Source organism: Stegodyphus dumicola, chromosome 5 (genome assembly GCF_044657685.1).
Source record: "Stegodyphus dumicola isolate Sdum_Otavi_A_Nest chromosome 5, ASM4465768v1".
Lineage (NCBI taxonomy): Eukaryota > Metazoa > Arthropoda > Arachnida > Araneae > Eresidae > Stegodyphus > Stegodyphus dumicola.
In genome coordinates this window covers 21,202,980-21,215,841 of record NC_140772.1, presented here as the reverse complement: position 1 = coordinate 21,215,841, position 12,862 = coordinate 21,202,980, and the positions used below count along the sequence as shown (strand labels likewise).

Below are 12,862 nucleotides of genomic sequence, written 5' to 3'. Positions count from 1 at the left end.
TTTTCACAGACGATTGAGTATTTCTCATTTAATTAATTCAGTTCTCACTTCGCGAGAAGGCAAAAATACATAAAAACTCAAAATATCTATATTAAAAATTACGAAGTAAATCTTAAACACTTATTTTCTCGAAAAAATTCCAGAAAGGATTAAGCATGATTTAAATAATAAATGAAAGCGTTATCTTTGTTGTTGCGGAGCTAAATTTCTCTAGATTGGCAACAAATCCGCTATCCTGCTGTTTCAAATTTAAACAAGAGCAATGGCCGCCATCAAAGACATTATTAGGCTTAGCGGCACTTAAACAATTTTAAAATTGTTGATAATTCTAAAAATATTGCATAGAGATTTACTAAAGGCATAAAAATCTTAACCGGAAGATAAGAACAACATAATTCAATCATTTTTAAAGCAAAAAATGTACAATTTACAAACATATAAGAGTAAAGAAACTGAGATTACTGAGCCCGGTAACAGAGTGGATATCTATATAAATATATTTATATACGTTTGGTGCGGCCGATTGCAACCGAAATACGAGGTGCACATCTACATGTTATATCAGTCCTATATACAAAATTTTAACGTTCTGAGGCTACTCGTTTTTGAGTTATGCGAGATACGTACGTACGCACGTAGGTACATACGTTCGTACAGACGCCACGAAAAATTCTCTTCAAAATTAATTTTAAAGCAGTTTTATAATTTTTTTGAAGGAAAAGAGTATTTTATTCTGTCCTTACGTATAGATATCACGCAAAAACATCGTTAAATTGCATTCGATAGCGGTCAAAATGGATATTTTCGTTGAAATATGCTGCCTGAAACTTTTCGCGATTACAATACTTCCTTTTTACTTCGTACAAGGAAGTAAAAATGGTATTTGTTTCATCAACTCCCTTACATTTTTCTGTATAATCTGAAGCATAGTACATAATAATGATACGAATAGTTGCACATACCTATCTTAAAAATAACAATTAGATTAGGAATAGGAACAAAGGTGCCAGAAAAAATGGTTTATTAGATTTATGTTTTATTATTTTTTGTATTATTATTGTTGCATGTACATAGGACGCTTTTCAAATTTTGTACCACATAAATATGAAACAAAAATATATGTACCACTATAAAAGCATTTCGCCATTAAAAATCAATGCATCCTAATTGGAGTGTATATAATCAAAGAATGAAACCCTTTAAATTTATATTATTTAATTATATTTGTAAATGAAACTTTTACATTACAATAAAATATAAATAAGTACACTTCGAGTATATATATATATTTAGTATGAATTTTAACAAAAATGTATATACGTAAAAAAGCAAATTTAAAGTTAAAATAATGTGCAAACATATAAAGGAAGTAATTTTCGAACTAATTTACAATATGATTTAAATTCAGATTGCATAAGTAAACAAGTGCAAAACCAATCCATGAAAATAAATTCACCAATTTAGTAAATTAAATGTAATCTAATTTTTTTTAATGCATAATTGAATGACTGTTGAGCATGCAGGAGACAGACTTATCAAGGGGAAGTTGCCTCCTAACCTAACTTTTCAATCATTCAATTTGTGTTTCGTCGTTCATGCAAGCAAGGGTAAAAGTCAAAACCAAAAGTAGTGAAGAATGTCCAAAACGAAATACCAACTAAGTGGTACCTTGAGTAATTAGCAATTAAAATTAAAGGTCTAAAGGAAAATACCAATAATGAAGTATTTTGAGAAATAAGCAATGAAAAGTTTAGTATTAAATTAAACTTTTTTACATAATTAAATTTTCTAGAAAAATTAATTTAGAAATTAATGCATTTTAGAAACCCTTGTTTACCGAAACCTCCCCGACACGAATATGCATATTAATCAAAAAGAAACTAAAAAGGAACTAGACAAATATAAAGCAATAAGTAACTAAAAAGAACTAATTCATAATTTATAAAAACAAATATATACTTAAAAATAATTACATATCTGGAAAATACTTAAAAACTACATAAACAATACTTAAAAAATACTTAAAAGCAAGTAAATAGTAAGTTTTAATACTAACTTACCTACCATATAAGCGTTGGGGTCTGCAAAAGTATTTCCTAAGTGATTGCTCGTAAGTTATACTACGAGTATATATATATATATATATAACTGTATATTTATAAGAATTATGATAAACAGTGAATAATAATACATATATTAATCAAATAATATAGTTATACAAAGCAAAGAAGAAACCTGAGGCACAAGCCAGCATTGATAAGATACGTTTAAAATATATATATATATATATATGTAATAATAAAATTCCATAGTCAAGAATATACTTAAAATTCTAGCTGTATGTTCTTTTCATTTTCAATGGCGACGTTCTCTTATTTGAAAGTACGTGGAATTAAATGTACAGCCCCGTAGTCAAGTTGTTTTTCCCGCCTTTTCCACACGTACAGTTATAGAATGTTCTGGAAGTATTTAAAGCGATCTGGAATGGCTGACGAGGCTGACGTCATTTCTTGGAAACTCCGCCTTTCCAGAGGCTATAAAAAGACTCGAAAAAGGAATATCGGGACTTTTTCTTAAATGTCACGATGCAGTAAACTTCATACAAAAAGTTATTAGTAATTCGTTTTATTTACTCCGGATATCTGATTTTTGTAACTGCTATTTCTCCTGAATAATAATAAATGGATCCTGTTTTTAAACTTATCGTCTGATTATTTAAGCTACGACTAAAGCTGATACATCACATATATATTCTGTCTTTTTGACATTTTAGATATTACAAGGTTTAAAAAAATGGTGAATAGTGGGAAATTTAGTCAGTTTTCTTTTAACTGAAGAACGTGATTAAACGTACTCATCAATTTTTGCAGTTAAGGTGTAAAATAAATTATTAAACTAAGCCAAGAACATGAAATGCAAAAGCACACCTTATCAATGTTATTTAACTATAACACTATTCGTATTATTAACAAGCATAAACAATCTAATCCTAAACGAAGCAAAAAAATAGAATTATAATCATTTGAAACACTGTCAAACAGACAAACTAAATGTCGAATACATATCAAATTTAAGATGAGTGTTTATTCTTGAGACAGTAAACCAAACTATCATTAACATTAGTTCAAAAAACTTTTATGTTAAATGTTAGTGAGGTATTATGTTACAAATGTTAAAAGGGGCGCAATTTTACATTCTTTTTTTTTTTTTTTTTTTTTTTTTTTTTTTTGTAAAAGTTGTACCACTAAAAATATTGTAATCTACCAGCAGTGGTACATGTACCACAATTTGAGAACAAGTGTTCTAGAGTCATTAGGTATATATTAGGTATATATAGTGTATATTAGATATTTATTAGGTATGTACGCATGAAATGTAAAAACATTGAGCACTGCTCTCGCCAGCATTCGCTTACCTTCTGATACTAGCTGGACGTGCTTTCCAGTTACACCACAAGGCACGCGATAAGGAAGGGGGGAAACCTTACATTCTCCCCCATTTAAAAGGCCGGAAGCCATCGCTAAAATTTGGTAGAGAGGAGTTATAGCCCCCCACCACTTTAGTTCGGACGCCACTTGTTGAGATCATTTAGAATTTTTGGAGCAGGAGAGGTAAAATAATCTGCTATGCCTTCACCGGGATTCGAACTCCGACCTTCCGATGTCAGCGGAACGTGTTTTCTAGTTACATAACAAAGGCAAGCAGTAAGGAAGGAGGAAAACTTTACATCATAACTTGGAGGTAAAAAAACATTTAATTTTTAAATAAAACAAATAAAAAAGTGTTTACATATGTCAACATATTATTATAACAGTTTTAAAACAATTATCCCAATCAGCATATTATCAACACATTTTTAAAAACAATTACCACGGTCAGCGTATTATTTCAAAGACAATTATAACAATCAACGTATTAACATATCATTTTTAAAAGCAGCTATGCCGATTAATGTATCATCATGCCATTTTTTAAAAAAAAATTATCACGGTCAGCGTATTATTATACCATTTTTAAAAACAAGTATCGAAATCAACGCATTATCATACAATTTTTAAAAATGTGTCTTCATAGATACCATTTCTTTTGCCAAGCGCTTCACAAAGTTACATCGATCCAGTATTTAATAATCTAATGCATTTAAACACACAAAAAAAAAAGAGATGGATTTTTTTTCTGTTGTGTGACAGATCCTAAAAATCAACAAAAGACAAAGTTTAATCATAAAAAACCAAGAGGATTAGTTGTAATAAAAATAGTAATAATGTATCATATCTTTCTTACTAAGATTAATTCTCAGACATTTAATGTAAAATGATTATGTAATAATTTTCGTGAAAGAGTAATTTTTTTGAAATATTTTGTATTTAACTAATAGTTTTCTAGTTCAAAATGATACGAGTAATATCATATAACTATTAATTTCTAACTTTAATCGTTGATATATAACAGCATTCACACCAACCATTTCTAAAATTTCGATAAGAAGAATTCGTTAATATATGTTAAACTTTTTATGTGATAGTTTGCCTCAGTATGTATATAAATGTGATCTGTTCTATTCTTTAAGATAAAATAACTATGCCTAAAATCAATAAAAATATCAAATAAAATTAAATAAACGGTTAAATAAAATTTCCCTTCTTTGATTCCCAGAACTCAACTTTTCATAATGTTAAAGTCATAAGATTCGTAAGATTACCCATTTTCTTTAGAATTTTTCTTACCTTCTTTACCATTTATAAACTCAACCTATTCAGAAGATCTTTAATGTACTATATGTATATTTAGAACTACAGTATTAAATTTAGTAAAATAACGCCCTTCCATATTAACTCTCTTTATCACATTTGTAACTTTGGTAATCCAGATTTCAGTAAAGCAATAAATTTTTCATCATTTGGAAAATCGGCTTTTGAACTTCTATTGCTTGGAAGATTTGAGTTAGATCATAATTTTAGTGTGATTTCTTAAGTTAAACTACACTGAGGTTTTAGTTTGACTCAGACTTTTGCAGCTTGTCCCAGACTTTCTGTTATGTTTCATTAGTCTGTAAATCTACAAGTAGTAGAGACAAATAAAGTATTTTAGGTTTATTTCTATTTTGGCATTTATTTTCTAACTATAGAAATTTACGGTGTGGGCGGAATTTCACCAAAACGATAATAATTCAGCCAGATGTATTTAAATTGTAAATTGAATCGGAAATCTTTGTAACTACTTTTCACTTTTATCAGGAATAGCTGTTTGCCTCTCATCTGAAGCAAATAATTATTCTAACTATAATTCCAGTTATGTCTGATTAAGCTACAAATATTATATGATCACCATCTATCAGAGTCTGCCGCTCATATAAAACAAACCATCAGATTAATTAAATTTATCTAAAATATAACTCTTCAGATTTAATAAATCTGTTTATACCAGTCATTGATGCTTAATTGTAAATTTCTCTTAACTTACTATTTCTAATCTTGAAAGCTAACAGAATTTTTATCTTATTATTCCAAATTGTAAGTATTAGACCCTCTAATAACCTTACCGCAACAATTAATACTAATCTTATGTCTATTCTTATATTTTCTCATTCATCATCTCTTAATTTAAAACCCATAGTTACATCATACAGCAAGCGAATATAAGGTTAAATATAAATAAAGCTAATACAATTATAGGTTTTACAGGTATAAGATTATAAGGTATTTTTCCCGCCTTCCTTGCATGCCTTCGTGGTGTAGTGGCCAGCACACAAGGCCCGTATTCGACAGGACCATGGTTCGAGTCCGGGTGAAGGCATTGCTCATTTTTCAGGTTTCCTGTGTCAAAAATCCTAATGACTCTACATTGGCGCCCGAACTACAAAATGTAGTGGATGATGCTTCTTCACCATCAGGATTTAGCGATTGGGTCCCCCAATCCCCAGTCGCCCTTTAAAAGGGGTAGTATATAATGTATTTCTCCCACCTTCTTAGCATGCCTTCGTGGTGTAGTGATCAGCACGCTCGGCTCGTATTCGAGAGGTTCGTGGTTCAAGTCCCGGCGAGGACATTGCTGATATTTTACGTCTCGAGCTTCAAAATTAACCTAATGTCTCCACAATATAAGTACAGGTATCAATTACATTCGATAAAATTTCATAAAGCTCATTAATTAAAAAAAAAAGTCATGAAACCGAGAGGCACCCTGTAAATTAACATCGTAGGAAAAACTATTTACTTCTTGGAAGTCTCGTTAATACCACAGTTCCTTGTTTAATTAATAAAAAATTCATCAACCATAATCTCATGAATGTTCCATAATTTTTCCAAATGTAGTCAAAGATGTTTTATATATAGTACATATGTGTGATGTACCAGCTTTTGTCCGGAATACATAGATTGGTGAAGAATCATAAATGTAGTCGTAGCTTAAATTATCAGACGATAAGTTTCAAAAACAGGATCCATTTATTATTATTCAGGAGAAATAGCAGTTACAAAATCAGATATCCGGAGTAAATAAAAAGAATTACTAATAACTTTTGTATGAAGTTTACTGCATGGTTACATTAAAGAAAAGCCCCCGATATTCCTTTGCGAGTCCTTTTATAGCCTCTGGAAAGGCGGAGCTTCCAAGAAATGACGTCAGCCAATCCAGTTCGCTTTAAATATTTCCAGAACATTCTATAACTGTACGTGTAGAAAAGGCGGGAAAAACAACTTGACTACGGGGCTGTGGATTTAATTCCACGTACTTTCAAATAAGAGAACGTCGCCATTAAAAATGAAAAGAACATACAGTTAGAATTTTAAGTATATTCTTGACTATGGAATTTTATTATTACATATATGTACATATATATATATATATATATATATATCATTAAAAAATTACGTATAAAATTACGTATATATATATATATACGTAATTTTTTAATGATTAATTCTTTACACTCACGTAAAGAAAGCTAATGCGGGCGAAGTTAAAATGTCAGAAGTCATAAGTAAAAATTAAAACAAAATAAAATATGTCAAATTATTAGAAGTAAATAAATATTCTGTGATAGAAAAAATGTGAAACCGAAAATTAATTTAAATAAATAAATAACGGAGTGTGATCACGAAAAAAGAACAATAAAAGGCATTTACTTTTGCTTTACAGTTTTTTAGCATATGACAGTGTTTTCTTAAAAGACTGGTAAAGGTTAATTATCACACTTTTGCTGAACGTTTACGTCTCCATTTTATAAGCAGCACTTTTTAAAACAGTAGCGAAGTAAAATGTATACTGAGAGTACACTTTTTTCCCGTGTAGGATTTTCTTCACAACATGCCATACCAAACGAAGTTTAACACATTTGAATTGAAGAAAAAATTCCATATGTTGGGTACGTTTTTGTTTAACACTGTAAAGTTAGGCCTTTTTTGGAGCAGGAAATCTGAAAACTCAACTGTGAACTTCCCTGAATTCTAACTCTTGTCTTTTAATTGCCAGCTAAATGTGCACATTATTTATAATACAGGAGTGCATATGAGGGAAATGTAGTAAATCGTTACATATAATACAAATAATGATCAGGTGTTATTACATAAAAAATAAGAAAAATTATAAACTTAAAATTTTTTATTACATTTAAATTCTTAACGTGTCCTAATTAGGCATATTAGAAATAAAATGCATACTTATCGGCAAATCTAACCGATACAGGATTATTAAAAATAGGTTCAAAAAATATAAAATAGTACTGCCTCATTTATCAAATCTTAACAGCTAATAAAGATCACTTGGAGGTATTATATCTAAAATGAGAAAATTAGTCATCTTTCTTTTTTTTTTAATTTTAAGGAGCGACTTGGTACGAGATTCAGCCTACTGCTATTATAGAAATTATTATACATTTCTGCCCAAGAAATATGAAAGATCAAACAGTGCTTTCGACAGGTTTCGAACCATGGATATCTCAACTGTCAGCTCGATGTGCTGACTTCTGGAAGACGCATGAGAGAATGAGATAAGTCTTGATAACGCAAGATACATTTCTGGACTTAACAAGCCTAGTTTTTTTATTCTGGCAATAATTTTGTTAAGAAGATGTAAGGTAATGCAATATGCGAGTGTGCCCTGAATCCCTCCTAGCCGAGAATGGTTAACGCAGCACACCAAACACAGATTAAAAACATTAAATCAAACTTCCCAATATTTTGATTATTTAAATGCATTTTTTTATTTATTTAATTCAAATATTGTTAACAGCATACGAATAATAGTAATCGAGAAGGAAGGAGCTGTTTGCGTATTAAAGTTCAATAGACAAGACTCTCTAGAGAGAAATCGTTCCTTGCGGAAAGCTTTCCACATGCACATTTAAAACTTTATGATAAAATTAGATTATAATACACTCAAAGTAATCGTCTGATTATTTTTCCTAGGAATATAAAATTAGGTGCATAAATTGCCGAAATACAATCTTACATTAAAGATGCAATTGCTTTCATTCCTTATTGCATACCAAAGAAAATAATTTATTTCAACGAAATTGAATATTAATTAAAGCATCCGCGGTTAAAACATTCTTGGTGGTGAATGTTCTTTTTAATACATCACCGGCCAGATAGATAAAGCATGTAAAATACTTTTTTCCCCCTATACTTTTCTGGTTATTGATAAATCTGTCAATGTATTACACAAAATTTGTACGCAATGACTGTAAACATTATTACACAAAAATATACGGAAACCTGAAAAACAGAAAGTACAATTTCTTTAATTAATTAATAGATTAAGGATTTTATATGTGTAAAAGCGTTCTATGAGAAAGTGTAAAAGTAAAAGCGTGTATTTCAAGAGTCAGCATCGTTAAGAATTTAATGTAACATTACCTCTAGCTTTTTAAAATGTTCACAAACAAAACGTAAAAATCTTTTCTAAGCAGGAAAGGGATTTACAGTATCAAATTATTATTTATGAGAAAAGAATCTAAAATTTTGCTTTCTGTTTTCCTTATTTTGAAATGTTTTCGTTGCTTCAACAAGATCAGAGAATTATTTTCTTCACCTTAAAATTGTATCTAATTATTTAGGATATTTATAGACTTTCGAATATATGGGTGCTAAAGGTGTGAGGAATTTATTACATTTCGTTTGACTAGAGGAAGGATTATAAGTAATTATCTTTTCATCGTATAATTAGTTTTATGTCTTAAAAAGCATTTTTTCTTTTATCAGTATACTGTTATATATTTATTAGCAGTTGGATTAAGCTTTTGTTGTTAACCAAAGTAAATACAAATAATAATCAGGTGTTATTACATAAAAAATAAGAAAAATTATAAACTTAAAATTTTTTATTACATTTAAATTCTTAACGTGTCCTAATTAGGCATATTAGAAATAAAATGCATACTTATCGGCAAATCTAACCGATACAGGATTATTAAAAATAGGTTCAAAAAATATAAAATAGTACTGCCTCATTTATCAAATCTTAACAGCTAATAAAGATCACTTGGAGGTATTATATCTAAAATGAGAAAATTAGTCATCTTTCTTCGTTTTTCATTTATTTATACAAATTTCTTTATATGTGTTCAAGCATTCTAGCATTATTTTTTTTAAGTTTAAAAACTTTGAATCTATAATGAGTAAAGAAAACATAGCAGCCAAGTTTTTCTCAGCGACTTTTATGTTATTCACTTCATGACTTTTTTTTTATATATGCCAATGTGTTAACTTAAAAATACAAAATTTAACTACAAATCTAGAACTGTATTCCAAATTGTATCTAAAATGAGAAAATTAGCCATCTTTCTTCGTTTTTATTTATTTATACAAACTTCTTCATATATGTTTAAGCATTCTAGCATTATTTTTTTTAAGTTTAAACTTTGAATTTATAATGAGTAAAGAAAAATAGCAGCCAAGGTTTTCTCAGCGACTTTTATGTTATTCACTTCCTGACTTTTTTTTTATATATATATGCTAATGTGTTAACTTAAAAATACAAAATTTAACTACAAATCTAGAACTGTATTCCAAATTGTTGTTTAAGCTTCAACAGCTATAAAATAACGAGTTTTCAAAAACACACTTTTCAAATAAGATTGCAAATCCACTTATTTTCTGCATAAAAGCACCAGTTTTAGATTTCCTTTTATTAACATTTAAATAAAATATAAAAGAGTATAGCTTCATTTGATGAAAATCTATAAAAGCATTTAAATTATATTTTACGCAAACATGCTCTTGAATATTATAAACATTTTAAATGCACCATTTTTAATGAATGAAATAAATTTGATTGAACTTTGAAAATGCATGCCTGTTTTATAATTGTTTTCTGCAGTTCAGTAGGATTTATAGAACAAAGCCTAGATGTTAAACACATGATTTCAAATTTTATGTAACAGAACTGCAAGCATTCTTCTTAAAATCCATGCATAAAATATAAACATTTATTTAAATCGAAACTTAAATATTATTTTTTTTTGTCTTTTTGAAATTAATTCATAAAATATAAAATTTTATTTTATTTTGAAAAATAAGGATAATTTTTTTTTAATTTACAATGTCATGATATTTTATTTTAGATTCACTCTACTTTACATTCAAAACGTTTTTAATGTTTACGTTAAAAACGTTATATGCGGACATACATATTTATTTATTTATATAAGACTGATGAGTCATTTAACACAATGAAGCACTAAGTGAATAATTACTGGAAAAAACGTAAGAGTGCTCACTGATAATTACTGCGAAGGCATGAGATCTAATGCATATATTTTATTTCAAAGACTTTGAATTTAAAATAGATGCTCTGTAGTTGCAAATCACAAACTTTTCAATGTTGTGATTTTAAACTGTAATAAGTTGTGCAATGTAAAGTATTTAATAATAAGCGGGCAGAGCATTTCTCAAATTAAATATGACTAGATATTTAGTATGAACATTCTTTTACAAATTTCGTTAGCAATCGTGAAACTATACATTATACTCCCGCACACTTTTATATGTGAGAGCATAATACATAAATGTGTATGCATATTTTCATTTCTTTGTTGATAAAAGTTACTTGAAGTATAAACTTTTTTTTTTTTCAAAACATATCTTTCATCTTCACATACGTATTCTCAAGTGCACTGCTATTTTTTAAGATTTATACCTTGACACTATTTATTAAGCATCCAGTTTGCATTACTAAAATTATTCTAAATATATTTAATGAAATATATTTCTTAAATTCATTTAATTCTCAGTTTAAGCCATTTCAATAACCATACACATAAATTTAGAGCTTAATTTACTTTGCCTATCTAACACATATCTTGTAATGCATGCATTGAATATCGTGTGTTACTATAATTTTTAAAAAGCGTAAATGTAATCTTATTAAAATAAGGAGTAACATCGCCATGACCATCCTGCTACATTTATATTATATGCTGTAATTATGGTGAAATTATTATCATTTCTTTTTTTTAAGCTCTACTTTTAGCCGTTATCGGAAAGCAATCGCCATCTTCCGTACAGATTCTCCATATCGAAGCATGAATCAAATTAAATTTTAAAAAAGTCCACTTACTTTTGTGCGAAGAAGATGAAATGAAGCATAGAAGATTTAGAAACATGGGCGGTTTTGGTGGGGTAATAATTAAGAAGCTTTTCGATCCCTCGCCAGACGAGCGATCAGCACCAGCGAAAGACGAACTAGAAGAAAGGTGGCACTACGCTCTTGGCGCATCGACCACGAGCAGGGGTTGCGAAGATGATGCTGCCGTCACACAATCGAATTGTATTAAATCGAACAATGACAACAATGCCAACGCAAGAAAGGAAAAAATTGCTGCAAGAGGCCACCTGAGGTCCTAGCTGTCGACCTGAGAGGTCAGACCTAGTGGAGGGGGCCTTTCGCGTAGCATCTCCAGCTATATATATATGGAAGGCAGATGGAATAAAATGCCGTAGTGATCGTGTAGGACGTGGGCGTAAAGGGAAGCTGGGGAGTCGTTGCCATGGAGATCTCAGGCGGGCACAACGATTCCACCCTCCGTTCCAATCGATACTCTATGTGAGAGAGTGGGCAAACACAGAATCCGACTTTCTTTGCCTAATAGGCAACTGTCCGATGGGTCAAGTCTAATAAGTTGCAGCACCTACCAGTACCACCTTTACCCAATGTTTAAGAATGGTCTCAACGCCCCTTTCGTCTGTTTTTGACGCGCAACTGAGACAGCGATGTCTTCATTTCGAGAAAAAAGTAAACCACTAATATTCGTTTATTCGATGGCATCTAAATAGACTTATTGACGCACGTTTTATAGTTGTTATGACTGCTCTCAATAATGCTTTTCAAATAGCATGTGTACGGAAAATTATTTCCTTCTTATGTTAAATTAAAATGTTCAATTTCATTTTATTCTTAGTTTGTTAGAAATATTTACGTAAAGAAGAACATACTGAGATAAGTATTATTTTATTATGTTATATCGTTCGTTTTTCTTTCGTATAAAAGCATGAATTTTTAAATATTTTAGTTTTATTTCTTCTGTTATAACTAGTAAACACACGGTTTCGGTATTACAGAGTAAAAGTTAGGTTTAAACAATTTCATACTTATACGTCTGATTTCATCATAGCAGTGATAATAATCTAAACAGATGTGGTAAACATGAACGTATAATATAGATTATAAATGTGTAGGTTCTTTTGTTAAGCAATTATAATTCATGTTCAAACAAAACACATTTAATAAAACATTAACACATCTATTAATACATCTAGCTTTGTCAGAATGGAAAGATACCATAAAACACAAAGTTATACAGACTGCTCCTACAGTGTTATGTTCGTCAATATTATCAACAATTTCTCACACATAGTATGTT

The 12,862-nt window shown here is 29.6% G+C and overlaps 1 protein-coding gene across 3 annotated transcripts in view; it reads right to left on the bottom strand.

Moving 5' to 3' along the window:
- Nucleotides 1-11,957, bottom strand: part of LOC118197475 (protein still life, isoform SIF type 1-like) — a 325,495-nt gene extending 313,538 nt beyond the window's left edge. For 2 of the 3 annotated variants that reach the window (XM_085816492.1, XM_085816494.1), the window contains exon 1: nt 11,560-11,957. The gene's annotated coding sequence lies outside the window, so the exon portion shown is untranslated. The remainder of the gene's footprint in view (nt 1-11,559) is intronic. The other variant, XM_085816495.1, reaches the window with a different exon arrangement.
- Between the last annotated feature and the right edge of the window lie 905 nt (nt 11,958-12,862).